Source organism: Silene latifolia, chromosome X (genome assembly GCF_048544455.1).
Source record: "Silene latifolia isolate original U9 population chromosome X, ASM4854445v1, whole genome shotgun sequence".
Taxonomy (NCBI): Eukaryota; Viridiplantae; Streptophyta; class Magnoliopsida; order Caryophyllales; family Caryophyllaceae; genus Silene; species Silene latifolia.
This window is the reverse complement of record NC_133537.1, coordinates 241,782,145-241,800,575: the sequence shown is the minus strand read 5'-3', so window position 1 is coordinate 241,800,575 and position 18,431 is coordinate 241,782,145. Positions and strand designations below refer to the sequence as shown.

The 18,431-nt window shown below is 37.9% G+C and overlaps 1 non-coding gene across 1 annotated transcript; it reads left to right on the top strand.

Annotated features, from left to right (window-relative positions):
* The first annotated feature begins 13,435 nt into the window (after positions 1-13,435).
* Positions 13,436-13,542, top strand: LOC141625823 (small nucleolar RNA R71). The gene has a single exon (XR_012535574.1). It is a non-coding gene; the product is annotated as a small nucleolar RNA R71 (small nucleolar RNA).
* Positions 13,543-18,431: the final 4,889 nt, after the last annotated feature.

Genomic DNA, 18,431 nt, shown 5'->3' with positions numbered 1-18,431 from the left:
AATGAAAAGAAGAAGGAAAAAAAAACAGAAAACCGAAAGAAAAGAAAGAAAAAAAAATGGAAAAAGAGTTTGAATAATGCCGGTTTTACTCCTATGCTATCGTTATATCTTATGAGGAGTCGTTTGTATTTGGTTTAGTGAGTTTTATGCCAAATAAAGGCATTGTGTTTAGTTTTGGAGATTGGATTAGAAGTGCATATGGTTTATTTGGTTTTGTTAGGATACTAGCTTGGCATATGCCCTCTCATTCCCAAAATGTTCTGCCCCTTCTTACCTATTACCTCACTTTTCCATACTTTTGTAAGCACTCGGCATGTGATAGGACCTCGTTGGATGGAGTGTATGTGTACGGTGGCTAGAATTCTCTGTCATATTAGATTGCATGCATGTTTATATAGGTCGTAGTTTAGGTGAGCGACTATATTTTCTTTCTCTCTTACACTTATACGCTTAACCTTTTCTTCATTAAGAGAGAGTGACCTATGAGAGTCCAATTTTGAAGGTCTTGCAAGGTCGACGGTTCAGCTATTATCATAAACATCTTCATAACTCGTTTGCATATGACATTGTTACTATTTTGTTAATTTATTGCATTAAACTGGTTTAGGTGGACGATATGTAGTTAGCTCTGAGTTTCACTCCGTTCCACTAGTTAGTTGCATTTAGTTTGCTTGGGGACAAGCAAAGGTTTAGTTTGGGGAAGTTTGATGCGTGCATTTTATATAGGCATTTTGTACTTCATTTGCACGCATTTCTATGCATATTTAGTAGCACTGAGCTACAAATGTCCCCCGAATAGTCTACTTTGGTTTGTCTTGTATTATTTACAGGTATGAACCGGAGAGGAGCATAATCAAGCTTAAAACATGTCCCTATGCATACATTTTGGAGATGAGTTGAGTCGGAGCTTGGAAACTACTAATTGTGATGCGCGTAGCAGTAAGGTAGCTTGGCGAGCAAAATAAGAACTTCAAATTAATAGTGCCTACTTTGAAGAGACATATCTCGAGTTCTACAACAGATATTCAAGTTATTCTAACGGGAGGTGAAAGGTTATCTTCTTAGCTTTCCAACACCATGAAAATCTCTTCATTCCGACAAGTAACGAAGAAATGGCGGCCGTTTGAAGTTCAGTGCGCGAAGTAGGAATTACGCGCTGAAACCACTCGATCGAGTACTTTAGTGCTCGATCGAGTACTTTTTTGTGTTCGATCGAGTACTTTAAATCTATCGATCGAATACCTTGATTCTTACTGTACTCGATCGAGTGCTTTAGTGCTCGATCAAGAGCCTTTGAGGAAAAAATACTCGATCGACCAACTTTATGTTGCTCGATCGAGCAAAACCATGTCTGACGCGCAGGATTTATGTCGAGACTTATTATATTTAGCTATATTATATTATTAGATAATAAAATCTATTACTATATAAGAGAAAAACATTCATTAGGTTTAGGGTTCGGAACTTTTCACTGCTTGAACCTCTATTACGTTGCTTTGTTCTTCTTATTCCGGATCTATACTTGTAATTCTTTTCTCCTTTCTCTCCTTTCTCTTTAGTTAATTTAAACTTTGGAATTCCCTTAATTATTTTCCTCTTTATTCCCTCCTTACTCTCTTATCTTAATTAGTTTAATTGTTATTTCAATTTAATCATTATGTTTAGTTTAGTTATCGTTTCAATTATTGTTATTAGCATGATACTTAGTATGAGTAGTTAATCCCCTTACTAGGATTTAGGGGAATCGATGAATTGGTGATAGCTGCTAATCAGGTTTGCAGATCTGTTGTCAGTATCATGTCTTTGTTGTTATAAGTAGCATTTAATGACGATTAGACGGTTAATGTGCATAATTGTTCTAGTTGTTTTTGCAAACTCTGACCTAGATCAGAAGATTGGAAGGAGTGAGACCTGCTACAATTCTTTAGGATACTCTAATAAGGGCGGAAGCTAAGTTATTAGTATTTTAGGGCGAATAGCGGACCGGAAGGACCTCTTCATTACCCCTTAGACTGATACATGTGATTGATCTGTGACCTTAGCTGCAATTATCTGGCATTCATTGATGAACTGACATCCTAGTCCCTTTCTCTTATCTGTTAGACTCTTTTAATTTTCGCTGTTTTGTTTAGTTATCATATCTAAACCCTCATTTGTGACACCGACAGACTTAGATTAGCAAGTAGATAGCAACATAACCTCCCTGTGGATTCGACTTCGATTTCCCTAGCTGCATTAGTTAGAGACCTTTCGGGTTTATTTTTGATAGGTTACGACAGCCTCATCAGTCCTGGTCAAAGAGATTGAAGATCAACAACACCCTGTCTATTATGTAAGTTAAAGTCTCCTGCATGCAGAAATGAGGTATGTGTTACTTGCAAAATATGTACTTGCATTAATCGTATCTTGCACAGAGCTCAGACCCTACTTTGAGAGTCACCCAATAATAGTCTGGACCAATCTACCTATCAAATGTGTTCTGATAAAGCCTGAGTTATCAGGCAGATTGGCAAAATGGTCAGTTTAACTTAACACCTACGATATCACCTTTGAACCTAGGACGGTAATAAAATCTCGGGCCTTAGTAGACTTTGTGGCTGATTTCAGTCCCAACCTGGACCCTAACCTGATAAAAGAGGTCAACCGACTTGACAACCAAAAATCAGACCAGGACTGGGTCCTGCACATTGATGGGGGCAACCAATATGAGGGGAACTGGCCTGGGGTTAGTACTAAAATCGCCACAAGGGGATATAATAGCTCATGCTATCAATTGCAAGTTCAAAGCAACAAATAATGAGGCTGAATATGAAGCCCTGATAGCTGGACTCAAGGTATGGATATATCTTGGCGTGCAAAATCTCAAGGTAAAAACTGAATCGCTTTTAATTTCGAATCAAGTATAAGGAACCTATGCCGCAACGGGTTCAAAAATAATTTTATATTTGGAATATGTTAAAAACCTTTGCACAAAGTTCAAATCATTTGACATTGATCAGATACCAAGAGACTTAAACACCCAGACTGATGCCCTAGCCAGCCTAGGATCAAATTTCAGCCGTGCTATATTTAACAAGATACCCATTGTTCACTTACTTGAATCGACCATTACTAGGCCTGATCAGACTTGTCCCATCATTGAGGACACAAATTCTTGGAGCAAACCATACTATGATTGCTTCCTGTAGGGGATATTACCCCAGGACAGGCATGAAGCAAGAGCCCTTAAGATTAAAGCTTCCACTTATACTATCATCAATAACATGTTGTTGAAGAAGTCTCAGGCTAGACCTTACCTGCGATGCCTGGAACCACACGGGGCCAAACAAGTCATTGAGGACATACATGACGGACACTGTGGAAATCACAAAGGAGGCAGGACCTTGCAAGCAAAGTCCTAAGGACACGCTATTTATGGCCAACCCTGAGGGCCGATTCCCTGGCGTACAACTCAAAATGTGAGGCATGCCAGCTTCACTCTCTGTTCATTCACCAGCCGTCTACATTCCATCTCAGCCCCCTGGCCATTCATGAAGTGAGGGATGGACATTGTAGGCAAGTTACCACAAGCCCCTGGGCAGAAAGTTTATATGTTTGCTATGACTGACTACTTTTCCAAGTGGATAGAAGTTGATTCATACAGGCAAGTCAAAGAGAAGGATGTCATTTCATTTATCAAAAGGAACATCACATGTCGTTATGGCATCCTCTCAGAAATAGTTTGTGACAACTGATGAGTCATATTTATATGCATATGTATGCCTCCCCTTAATTAATTTTAATACGGTTTCGTGCTAAATTATATTATTTACATGCCTTTTATGTTAGAATGTCGATACTTCTGCTATTTGATGTTTAATGCAGGAATGATGCATTTGAGGAGCAAAGGAATGAAATAGGCATCGCGGATCACACATGGAGGAATACACGGAGCATGGCACGGGAATCTAGAAGAATAAAGGAAGAGAAATAACAAGACAACACGAAGAAAGTGGACAGGACCAGGTGCCTCGATCGAGTTCAATGAGGTTCGATCAAGGAACCTTCATACTCGATCGAGTGAAGAGAGGATCGATCGATGAACCAGCTCAACTGATTAAAATATGCAATGTCGAGAGTTAGGGTTTCTGATAATTGGTGCCTCGATCAAGTGCACATAGGCTCGATCGAGGAACCATTAGTTTCCAGAGATTTCCGCAATTTCCTTAAGTCGGTTATGTTTTACTATAAATACCTAATTCATACCCTAAGTTTATTTACGTCTTATTTTACATAGTTTCGTATAGCTACCCTAGAAAATTCTCTAAAACAATTAGTTAAGTTTAGTTTATTGTTCTTACTTCCGGATCTAAGCTTGTTCTTCATTATTATTACGGTAATGTTTCTAATCTTTTTTCAATAATTATTATTCAATCGCTATTCATCTTTTATTATTGGTCATCATGTTTCTTATTATTGTTATTGTTGTTCTTCTTAGTATGAGTAGCTAAGCCTTTAATCTAGGGTGAAAGGGGATCTAGGTTGTTAGAAAAGGGTTAACTTATGAATTGATTGTTAAATTGCTTTTGATTGTTGTTTAATTATTGTCTTACATCTAGTTAGTTAATTACTGATCAAAATTGATTAATTATTCTTGCATAAACTAGGATTTTTATCGACCGGGTTAAGACTAGTACAGGCCACGATAATTGAATTAGACCGACTTAATGATAGCGATTTCATGTTAAGTTTAGATCTAAAAAGACATATTAGAATCGACCGATCAGATGACTTTCAACAATATAAATTGCTCAATCAGGGAATTAAATCTTACCCTTGGATGACTACCTAGTGAACCCGATCCCTAGACTCTTTATTATTATTATTGATATCATCTTATTTACCTTGCAATTAGTTTAGAAATCAAACAATCAAACCCCCATAAAATTGTTATCTTTAAGACAAACTTAAATATTAGTAAACTAGAATAATTGGTCGAACTCACTTGGAGCTTAATTTTCAGTTACTTGTCGTTAGGAGCACCTAGACCAAAACAATACTTATAACGTCACAAACAACTCTACTATTAGTAAAGAGGCAAGTAAAGGTCGGATCCCAAGGGACGGGTATTGATGTAGGATTTTCGATTGCAAGTAGCGGTGTCTTTGGGGTGTCACGATTTGGGTTGAGATAAGAAGATCACTAAACTAAATAGCAATAAAAGTAAACAAGCAAGATGATTAAAATGAGATGTAAACAATTGATAAAAAGCACTAGGATGTCATGGGGTCATAGGGGATTCATGGGAATTGATCATACAAACATATTCTCAAATTATAAGCAAGCAATTATTGTTGTGATGGATTGAGTTGGTTTATATCTTACAATTCTAGGAAGGTTTGGGTCCCGGAGCCGAATCGATTAGATTGTACAACACCTACAAGTCGACTTAATCCTCCTTACTCAACTATATGCATGTTCTAATGAGACTCGAGTTGGTTTATGTCTTACAAGTCTCATTGAAAAGGTAAGTGATGGGTAAAAAATGTAAGGATTCATAGGCTCGTATTTCATCAAACATAACATGTGCATAAGTTGAGATCACAACAAGCAAGCAAATAAACTATGAAAACATATTAAATTAAGCATGAATCATCCCCCATGTTGGTTTCCCCTAATTACCCATTAACCCTAGTTAAGGAAACTACTCACTCATTATCAAGTTTAACATGTTAACAAGGTTGTCAATCACATTAACAAAGCAAAACATGATGAACAAGTAAGAAATATTAACAATAATTAAAAAGAGATTAAGAGAATTATACCTACTAATGATTCCAAAATAAAGCAAAGAATAATAGAAGTACTTGATGAATGATTGGAAGGTTGTCAATCTCCCAACAATAACCCAAATAATCTTCAATTACCCAAAATAAAAGATGAACAAAAGAGAAATTAAGGAAATGAGATTTGTATTAATATTTGATTAGAAGTTGATTACAAGATTAAGAAGAGATTGGAATGATATAAACTACACTAAAGATTGATAAGAAGAACATGATTAATCTAATTAGACTAATGGGGTATTTATAGTGTGGATTAGGTACACAAATTAGGGTTTACTAAGGCCTTAAATGACGATTAAGTCCTTGAGGAACCGCTCCTCTCAGAAAAGATGCGAGACTCCTTTTTGCCGGTCTTTCATAAATATGCGTATCTTTCATGGAGGGGAGAAGATGACGTATAGGCCTGTAAGAGAATCCGAGCGTCCAAGGGGTCGGGACGGGCGGATTCTGGGGTGGCTGGACGAGCGGATTGATGGCTGGACGAGCGGATTGGGGCGTGGTTGGACGGGTGTCCCTTTGGCAAAGACGCTCGGATTTTTGAAGTGTTGGACGGGCATCTTACCTGATTGGACGAGCGGATTGGGTTCCAGCCTTCTTTTCTTCCTCTCTTCTTCCAATAATCCTCCGGGATTTAGTCGGGGATGCAAGGATTTCTTCATCATTGCCCATCTACTATAATATGTACAAAGGCCTTCTAGTCTTGTCTTCTCTTTGATGCTTGGTCATTAGATTTGATCAATTTAGCTCTATTTTTCCATGAAAATGCAAGGTTTGCACTCCTCTCCTACCAAGGAAACAAAACCTCAAAGAATATGCAAAACAAAGGACTAAAGATAGTAAATGACCCAAATATGCACTAAAAAGCATAGGAACGAGGCTAATTCGGGGACTAAATATGCTCAAATAATGGTCACATCAAATATTCCCAAACTGAACCTTTGCTCGTCCCGAGTAAAGAGGTGACAATACTAGGACCCTTATTTAAACTATCCTACTAATATAGCCGACATGAGACAATTAGCGGGTCTCACTCCGCCCCTTCAACTCACAACAAGACAACCATGAGGTAGGATGCCTTCTTGCAAGGCAAGGTGGGTCTTGCCAAAATGGCAACACATCCAAACATTAAAGCACACAAAATCAAGTAATGGACGCATCTACAAAAGAATAGCCCCTTTCCTCATCTAAGTGGCGGAAATTATCTACAAGGGAAGCAATTCAAGGGTACACACTCCTTCATAAATGCAATTTCTTCAAACTACTAAGCCTAGAAGGATACCAATAAATCACCTCCAAGTTGTGTCAAGCTAGGGTACCTTTGTCCTCAATCGTTAAATGCTTTTGTCAAGAATAGACTCCCTATGGTGTTAGAAACACTGAAGGATCGCGGAATTCCCCCTCTTGCCTAAACAAGAAGAAGGGTCGTCCCCTCTCTACCATGCACAAAAATGGATACGATGGATAAAGGGATCGATAGAATTTGAGTTTCATTTGGGAGTTTGCTTTTATTGTTGTTTTCCTCCCCAATTTCTTGTGGCATATAACATTTGAGAACACTTTCTTTTTGCCATTTCTTTTGATTTTTGGCATTTCAATTCTTGACAACTTTCAACTTTTGCATTTTCTTTTGAACATTTTCAAAGTCACCCCAATTAGTAACGAGGGTGCCTTATATTTGAAGCTTTAGGAGTCTATTTTTGCTACTCCTCTTTTCTTTTGATGCAATTGCAAAGTTTTTCTTTTCTTTTCTTTTCATTTCTTGAACTCAAATTTGAATAATTTCTTTTTGTGCCCATTCTCTTTTTGATGACAAAAATATGGTAGAACATGGATGAATGATGGTTGCATGGTTTCAAGGGTTACCTTGGAATAAACGGTAGCCAAGGAGTTATCACACCACAAGGTACTCTTGACTAGGCCTTAATCCATGGGTCAAAGGATACTAGCATGACACATCCTAGGGTGTTTTACTAGTATTCTAACAAGCAAAGTCTTAAGAAGAAAAAGCATCTACTAGGGCCTTATATACACTTGTCAAGCTTCCCAAGTAGACGGTTTCACAAAATTTTTCTAACATGCAAACTACATGCCATGATGCAACTAACATTTATACATCCTAATGCATATGATTCTACCAACTAGTATGCCAAATAATCTAAATGCAATCCTAAATTCACATTGTTTTTACCGCATCAATCAAAATAAAGCCACATAGTCATTAACATAGAGAGGAAAAAGGAGATCAATATCCACATGTCTCGGATATGGCGTAGTCAATCAATGTGAACAAGGATGAACAAACACAATATATACAAGACTACACTAAAAAGGAAATGAACATGTTTTTGATTTTTTTTTTCAATTTTTCAATTTTTTTGGATTTGAATAAAAGTCAAGTTAGAATTTCCCATCCCCACACAATTATGGGCATTGTCCTCAATGGCCAATACGATAGGAAATTATGCAAGCATGATGCATGATTTCTAAACTAACTGCATACTATACTAAGCTACACTACATGATGCATGGGTTTTTGTTATGGCGGAGAGCATAATTTAAATTAGCTCCCGATGCATATGCATGGACTTCCCCAAACCAAAATAGACACTATTTCTAATGTCTTGAATTTCGGGGTATTTCATGCACAAGGAATGCAATGCATGAAACTACAAATTGTCATTTTGGATTTTACAAGTCGGGAACAAGAAAAGAACACCTCAATGGAACCAAGGTGTTAGTCCTCCATATTGCTAGGACTCCACAAACAAATGATCAAAATAAAATATAGAAAACAAAAGAAGTAGACAAACCATAAGAGGGGTGAAAGAGTGTAGGAGCCTCCAAACTTTGCTAATCCTCCATCATATCATCATTATCATCATCTTCCTCCATAGATGTGGAATCATCTCCACTCCCACTTTCACTTCCTTGCTCTTTCTCACTTTATTCTTCCTCTTCTTGAGATTCTCCTTCTTGAACATTCTCTTGAACCTCTTCTTCTTCACCTTCTTTATCAACACCCTCATCAACAATCTTCTCTCCACCTGGTCTTCCACCACTAGAGGTGCTAGGAAATAAAACTTCCCTATCCGCGCAACTAGGCAAAGGACATGATGGGTCAAGAAGTCCTTGCCTAGCTAGATGTAGGAGGGGCGGATATTGGGCCTTGTAAGCATCCACTCTATCATTGTAAGCTTGCTTGTGCATTTCCCTAATGAGTAGAGTCATGTAATCATTTCCTACCTCGACATCCTTGGGTTTGAACTCGTGATACTCAAATGGGTAGGGTGGTGTGACAATGGAGGAGGAGGGCTCATCAATCTCGCCTCTTTGTTGTTGAATAATATACTCGGTCTCCTCGGAGAGTGGAAGAAGGTAGTTTGGTCGGTGAACACTCAATCGGCAAATCTTTGAAGGCAAAGTGAAGGATCTAGCTTCATTGGTTAACCACCCATATTTGGTGTCAAGAGAATCATGCTTGACCCACTTAAACTTGTGAATCATGGTGTCCATATCAATGAGATGACCTCCTTTAACCGCCATATAAGTGTTGTCTTTGTTGAAATTTGGGTTAAAGTGCTTGGCCAAATGGGTAACTAGTCCTCCACTTACAATAAAAGCGGTGTCTTCTTTACCACAATCGACATTAAGCCATCGTTCAACCAAAAGCCTTAGAGCATTATATGGCTTAGTATATTCCCTTCCTATGTTCAAGGCCGACTCAAGAAGAACACAATCGAGCTTGGTAAGATGATTAGTGCCATTTCTTGCTATCAAAGTATTCCCAATGACCTTATGCCACACTCTAATGCCCGGATGGTGGACTAATAGAGCACGACAATCATGAAAGCGCACAAATTTCTTTCCGGAAATTACCTCCCAAGAGGAGCGGGGTCATACTTATCGGGGAGCTTTGTATATTTCGGGGTATCGCTAACGCCTAAAATCTCACTCAATTCGCCATAAGTGAAGTGTCTATCAACATTTGCATGACGAAACTCGATGTGGGTTCTAGTCTCCACCCTTGTGACCTTCAAGGAACTCAAAAATTCCAAGGTGAGGGAAGGGTATGTCAATTGTTTCATGGTAAACAATTTACCCAATCCTATAGCTTCAAAGAAGGTTTTGGTTTGCTCAAGAACACCCAACTTTTTCAAGGCATCTTCAAAAATAAATTTTGTAGGCATAATGGTCTTCTTAGCAAAGAGAACAAATTTATCCCTATGAGAGTCGGAAGTGAAAATTACCTCCGGATAATTGGATAATTGCTCAATGACCGGAGTTGTTGATGTTGTAGCTTCCATAGGGGGACCTTGTTGAACCTCCAACCTTGCCTCATGGACTACCAATGCCTTTGACAATTGTTTTGCTTGAAGAGTTTGGTGCCTTTTTGAAAGTGTCTTCTTTGGGGGTGCCTTGTTACCTCCTTTAGTTCTTGCCATTCTTGATTACACCGAAGAAAGATTGAAATCTTCAATTTTTAGTTATGCCCAAATCGATTTAAGATGAAATAATGTTGCTTTGTATCTAAAAAATCGACTCAAAAGTTGAAGATTTTGGTGTTTGAATCAATTGTTGTTGCAAAAGGAGTGATTAATTTTTGTTGTGAGGAAGTTTGGATTTTATTTTGTTGAGTTTGGATGAGGAAATTTGGTTTTGTTGATGTAGAGGATGTGGGTTTTTGGGGTTTTTGGGTTTTGGGTAGTGTTTGAATGTAGAAGAAATGAAAATGAATGAGGGAAGGGGGGTCAAAAAGACCCGTTATGTTTGAAATAGCAGCAGGGGACGAGCGGACCAAGGGCTAGGACACTCGGATTCTTTGCGTTTTGCCTCAGGAAATGACGCCACAGGACGAGCGTCTTTCAGCAAAGACGAGCGGATTCTTCAATTTGGGACAAGCGTCTTCCTGGACGGACGCTCGGATTCTATTACAGGGTGATTTTTTAAATTTCATCAACAAAAAGACGAGCGTCTTCTTGGTAAGACGAGCGTCCAGAATCAGACGAGCGGAATCTCAATTGGGACGCTCGGATTCTATGACAGACCAATTTTTGAATTCTATAGCTCTGCCAGACGAGCGTCTGGTGACATTGGACGCTCGGATTCCCCAGGACGAGCGGATTCTCTTTTTGGCCGCTCGGATTCCTCCTTGTCCACACGGATTATGGTCCATCCGTGGGTATTGCATAACCCGTAACATTTTCATTCTTCAATTCTCGTGTTCTTCATTGTGGGGGCACTACAAAGGCATGAATAGCCTAGGCAATTGTTATCCCCACACTAAGTCAAAGCACTACACATCAATAAAATCATAAGTACCTCCCTCACTTCTCTCAAAAATGATGAATATCTCGATCAAGGCACAAAAATATAAATCCAAAAATGACAAAGAATGCAATGTAAAAATTGAAATGCAAGTTAGGAAATTAGAATATTTACAAATGGTGGTTTAGGGAGGACTCCACCAAACTCTCATCCAATGTGAGATGTCAAGGGGGCATGTTCAAGGTATTGTTGATGTTACTCAACACCTTGAAGAAGTAGTCGAAAGCTTGTTCATTCTTATGATAAAGATCCTCAATAGATCTTTGCACATGTTGTTCTCCGTGATGGTCTTGGTTCATAGCATTACCAATGTAGGGATTGAATATCGCTTCGAACTCATTATCCCAAAGACCGCAAACTTCGTCTACTTGATTATTGAAAATTTCTTGAGTTGATAGAGACAACTCTCCTTCTTTCTTGTTTTGGCCAATGAGGCCATCTTCTTCACTTGTCATGGGTGAGCTTTCCAAGTTCTCTTTGTTGCTATTCTCTTGCACTTTGAATGGAGCATCATCAACTTTCTTTTTCCATTGAAATTCCGACTTCTTCCTATCATCCTTTCGGCTATAGTGATCAAACATGAAGCATGGTTCATGCAAACGGGGAGCTCTCATGGTCTTGTCAAGATTGAAAGTTATGGTCTCGTCTCCCACTTCTAGAGTAAGCTCTTCGTGCTTCACATCAATCACCGCACCCGCGATGTGTAAGAAAGGTCTACCGAGGATGATCGGAATAATGGAGTCTTCTTCCATATCAACAATGACAAAGTCCACCGGGATGAAGAATTTGCCGATTCTCATGGGAACATCTTCCCATATCCCTAATGGTGTCTTCGTCGATCTATCGGCCATTTGGAGTGTTATGTTGGTACATTTAAGCTCTCCCATCCCTAGCCTTTTACTAACCGAATACGGCATAGTACTCACGCTTGCTCCTAGATCACACAAAGCCTTATTGATCGTGGTGTCGCCAATGGTACACGGTATTGAGAAGCTTCCCGGATCTTTTAGTTTCGGAGGTGAACTCCCTTGAAGGATGGAACTACTCACCTTAGTGAAGGCGATAGTTTCAAGCTTCTGGATCGACTTCTTTTTCGTAAGGATGTCCTTCATGTACTTTGCATAGGCCAGCACGTGATTGATTAATTCCGCAAAAGGAATCGAGACTTCCAAATTCTTCACAATTTCCATGAATTTTCCAAGTTGGTCATCAAACTTAGGCTTAGCTTGACGACTTGGGAATGGAAGTCTAATCACAATGGGCTCCTTCTCCTTGGACTTTTCTTGACTTTTATTTGAAATTTCTTCTTTTGTTGGTTCATCTTCCTTAGAGTTTTGCACAACTTTTTCTTTGTCACTAGCTTCCACAACTTCAACCTCAACTTGCTTCTTTGGTCCTTCATATCTCGTACCACTCCTCAAGTGAATGGCACTAACCATTTCATGTCTTGGGGGATTACTTTGAGGTGGTAATTGCCCCTTTTGTCTTTGAGAGTTTGAGGATGCTAGTTGAGTCAATTGGGTTTCCAACATTTTTGTGTGGGCTAGGATGGTGTTGATGGTGATGTCCTTTGCTTGGCTATCTTTTTGCATTTGAGTGAAAAATTCTTGTTGAGTCTTTTGCATTTCGAGGACCGCTTTTTGAACATCAAAACCTTGGTCATTTTGTTGATTGTATGGAGTTTGATTTTGGTAACCTTGGTTTTGGTTGAAAAAGGGTCTTTGATTTTGGTTTCTCATGGGAGGTGGGGTGTATGTTTGTTGAGGGTTTTGAACATTTTGGCTTTTGTATGAGAGATTTGGGTGGAATTTGGTGTTTTCATTGTAATAGTTGGAATAAGGGGTACCACTCTTGTATACTTAAAAGCATTCACTTGTTCATTTGTTCCCCTACATTCACTTTGGTCATGTCCCAAAGTTCCACAATTCTCACATATCCCACTTGGGATTGATGAAGATGCTACCATGGCATTAACATGATGCTTTGGTGATTTTGAGGCTTCTTCAAGTTTAGCCATAGCCTTTTCAAACTTCAAGTTAATGGTATCAATATGAGCACTAAGTTGAGCACCCAATTGAGTATTAGAGTCCACTTCATGCTTTCCTCCTCTAGTAGCCTTGCGAGGTCTACTATATTGTGAATTATGGACCGCCATTTCTTCAATCTTGTTCCAAGTTTGATTATCGTCAACTTCGGTGAACATACCATTTGATCCCATGTTGATAATGGTTCTTAAGTCTTCATAAAGACCATTCCAAAATTGTTGTACCAGGAACCACACGCTAAGTCCATGATGAGGACATGAGCGACAAATTCCTTTGAACCGCTCCCAAGCTTCATACAAAGATTCTTCATCCCTTTGCTTAAAACCCGTAATTTGAGCTCTTAGCATGTTAGTCTTTTCCGGAGAGTAGAATTTTTTATAGAAAGCTAGAGCCAACTTCTTCCAAGAGTCAATTCCAAGAGTAGCCTTATCAAGGCTTTTCAACCATTGTTTTGCGGTGCCGATTAGAGAAAAAGGAAATAAGACCCATCGAATTTGGTGTTGAGTCACACCGATTTGTGAAATCGCATCACAATAGTCACAAAAAGTCTCTATGTGGGAGTGAGGGTCTTCACTAGGCATTCCCCCAAATTGGCTTCTTTCGACTAATTGGATAAATGTGTATTTAGCAATGAAATTTCCGGTGAAGTGTTGTGGTGTGGGAGTACCATTAGGTAGGTTCTCCTTGGTTGGTACGGAATGTGATGAAAATTTAGGCATTATGGGTTGATTTTGTGATTGATTGGGTGTTGGGTTCTCCTCACCTTCTCTTGCAAAAGGGTTGGTGAACTCAATAGTATTTGGTTGAATATCTACAACCTCACCAATACCTCTCAAAGTACCTCTAGCAAGTCTTCTATTGGTTGTCAAAGTCCTTTCAATTTCGTGATCAATTGGTAAAAGTTACCTTGTGATCTTCTAGACATGCAAAATATCAAACAACTTGAAAACAATTAGAACAAACCTTGAGGATTTTTACTTCCCCAAGGCAAAGAAAGACACAACTAATAACAATCTATGAAAATCAAATCAAGTTAACACCGTCCCCGGCAACGGCACCATTTTTGGTCGGACTCACTTGGAGCTGAATTTTCGGTTACTTGTCGTTAGGAGCACCTAGACCAAAACAATATTTATAACTTCACAAAAAACTCTACTATTAGTAAAGAGGCAAGTAAAGGTCGGATCCCAAGGGACGGGTATTGATGTAGGATTTTCGATTGCAAATAGCGGTGTCTTAGGGGTGTAACGATTTGGGTTGGGATAAGAAGATCACTAAACTAAATAGCAATAAAAGTAAACAAGCAAGATGATTAAAATGAGATGTAAACAATTGATAAACAGCACTAGGGTGTCATGGGGTCATAGGGGATGTTAGAAATCTATGTCTCTTTACTCAACATATTCATAATGTTGTAATTTTAATTTAGTCATAAAATTAAAAGATGATCTTATGCATGCAAACAATAATATAATTAAAGAAGAAATCATCATCTCACATTGATATTTCGGTTTATATGGGCACAAGTGAATTCACCTACTCACTTGTTCTTGAGCTTACTTAAGTGGATGAACAATGATTCAAGTAGAGAATCCCTCCCAAGGTTTTATACCCAAGATAACAACTTAATAAAATTAATATTATTATTACTAGAACAATATTAATTTTTGTATAAATTGACCAAAAAAAACTTTATTTTGTGCTCTCTAATTCGGTTGAGAGAAGGAGAAGAAGGAAAGCTTTTTATCTCTCTAAAATTCTTATTTTAGATGTGTAGAATGAATAATAATTCACAAGTTTTGCATGTAGTGAATTAGATGATAAAATGAGCAAAAGACCCTTGGCCTTTTGACAAGGAAAACCGGGTAGGAGGGGTTGGGTATGGCCAATGCATGGCATTTTCTCTTACCTATAAAAGTAGGCATGTAAGGCTATAAGTTAGGGCTTATGATTATGCCTTCCACTTAAACATTATTAACACAAATATGCCTAGTATTTCCTCCTAATTTTCGGCACATATGAAGGTAAAATGGGTTCCATTTTATCTTTGTCAATTTGTTAATTTGTCACATGTCACATGTCACATGTCACGTAAAATTGTTATGTATTTTGAACATATTAAAAATCAACGTATTAATAAAAATACGTCATATACAAAATTGACTTAGTAATTCATATTTACTTGTACCAAAAAAATTACCAATTATAAATCACAACATCTTGTATTTATAATAATTTATTCATTCAAATGCAATTGTTTCCTTAAACAATAATTTCATCTAAGTAATAAAACAATTCAATTATTTAGACCGTATCTTATTTAATCAAATTTCAATGAGACACGTAAATATTACTTCCAAAATCGTCCGTCAATTTTAAGTAATTTAATTGACCCGTATCGTTATACGATCAATTAAATGATCAATTAAGAGTGCTACCCTATAGGTATAACCTAAGGGGATCAACTGGTCACCACCGTCGTACGACAGTAATGTCAAACTCTAGTCAGCCAATCATTACCGATATGTGTGGACCAGTTGACAGTAAAATATTACTTCCCAATTGTATTTTTTAAAATGAGACTTAAACATATGATCATCATGATCAACAGTTGTGATCACATTATTGTCGGAGGAAACATATTCCAACAATCTCCCACTTGTCCTCGACAAGTGTGCATCACCAATTCTCTTGTCCTATTACTATCTCCCACTCAATGCAAGGTGTCTTTCAGGTCATACTTACAAGTGATCATATCGAGAGTGGTTTCCTCGATATGGAGAATAATTGATTGACCGGAATTATCTACCATAGATATCTTCCGAGCGTGGCCACGCATTTCCAGTTCATTACTCCTCGAGTGGCCCTGAGATATTGTTATAACCCTGACTAGTGGTGGACAATTCCTATCGCGCTCATTCCCTTCGACTAGCCACAGCCATCATAACCCAAAATATGCCCATTTGACCCCATTTACGAAGGTCGTAGTAACACAAATCAAAGTTAATCTGAAACTGTGCCATCTTAGGCGAAATGTCTTTAGTCAAAAGAATCGACTCATTAGAATACTATAGTAGCTCTCGCTACGACCAGGCTATATAAATTTGCCAGAACTCTATAAGCGGTCATAAGGCCTGACAAAGTGTTCCTAACAGTCTGCCTATGTGATCGACTAGTCTCTCATATGACTCTATGACACTTTAACTTGCCATCAATCGCATCACATTCTAGTCACTTCGAGACGTCACCTCATGTAAGTAACTATGGGCGAATACAATGCTAATCCGTGTTCACTTTAACGGGGTTCAACTATCTCTACAACCCGTTTGGATGTAACAAAGTATAAGGTAAGTTAATAATAACTCAAACGACAAATGTCGACATCACATTCGGGTAGTCAATACCATATTACAACCTTGTGATGCATATTGTAAGTGTGTAAACACTTGTTGATTGCAATAGAAGTTTAACATACCATGTGTCCATGTGTTCAAAACTTCTTATAATCGCATTTTCCTTTACGTTCATGTTATCTTTCATAGCATGAACTTTACCAAGTACACATATAGGTTCCCAACCTTGGTTTGGGTCCTTTATCTTGAAAGAACTTCCCTGTCGATTATCACATAACCAATGAATTTGCAGTGAATGATGTAACTTGGACTGATCAAGTCCTCCACCCACTCATAAGCATTAGGTAAATGTTTTGCAGAGTCTTGTAACAATTTGTCAAGATGATTAGCCTAGCACTTCTCACAAGTCCTAGCATATTAGGAAATATTAGTTTTCAGCAACTTCTTACTTTTTTTTTTTTTTTTTTTTTTTTTTTTTTTTTTTTTTTTTTGGTGACGAGAGGTTTATTCCCCCCGGGGCCAGGCATTCCAGCGTCACCACCTGGACCATGTAAACCACCCCAAATGGGGCCGCCGAGATAACCGCATGCATTGCTCATCCGTGGGTTCGAACACGGGACCTCGCAATTCTTGCCTTTGCAAGCTTTGAGGTTACCCAAGTCTACCACTAGACTGCAAGCACTTGGTTAACTTCTAAGTTCAACTAAGTACTTTTCCAAACCTTTTATTTCTCTTTTTAGCTTGAAAGGCTTAGGATTTTCATAAATCCCTACGTGTTGTTCGAATTTTAATATGTGCAACCTCTTGACACATAACAGAGTATTCTGTCAAACACTGAAATCGCTCATCGGATTCTCCTCGAGAACTCATGACGTTTCTTGTATGGCTTGCCAATGATTCATCATGCTCTTATGCAGATGATTCATTATTGGACATCTGCATGATTATTCTAATGGCGGAAACATTAGTAACTAATAATCATGAGATCAATCATTCTTAGGTTCAATGAACGACCATGACTGCTAATGGCAATTCCATTTTCATTTACATGAATAACCTACGTTTCTGGTTGATTCGATATGTATGTCTCAATACCTATCCAACATCTCATGATGTGATTGGATTCATCATAGTCCATTTTCATCCAGAATTGAAAACTCAAATACTTCTTTGTGAAAGAATAGTATTAGCTCGTCATTCCCAATGAGTAATAAGTTATAAACTTTTACAAGATGATTGCTCCCACTAAATTCCATGTCTTTACATGATAATTTCCAACTCCCACTTAATTCCACATGATTCGCAATTGACTACTCAATTGAGACATTTCAGGAATTGAAATTTATTTCTTTGTTAAGTTATTGAGATAAAACCATATATGTTCCCATCATATCCTTTCAAAATACCTATTTTGAAGTTGTCTCATCTTAACCTTATGGAAAGAGATTTTAATCTCTAACTCATTCATATCATAATGATGCGTAGCATTGTCATTATTTAAATATGAATAATATCTAATACACGTCCTTCAAAATACCCTTTTCGGAAGGAGGTTTAACCAATTCATTTTCATAATGAGGTTAAGTAATGACTTTTGCGTGGTTAATACTTAACTTAGCTATTGAGAATATCGGTATATCAATCCTTGCAACCTCTAGTCATAAATCTCGTTTATTTTCTAGGATGCAACTTTGTTTCATTTTAGGCTCTTAAGTAAATATCAATATTGAAACTATTTGTCAAAAGTTGTTCATAAACTTAGTCATAACTTATGGTTAAGACTTTAAATTAGTCATTCTCATTCCAAAACTTTCTTTTGGTCTCCTCGTGTAGTTATCTTGAGAACATATTCTTTTGATTACTTCACTTGGTCTCTTTTGTCA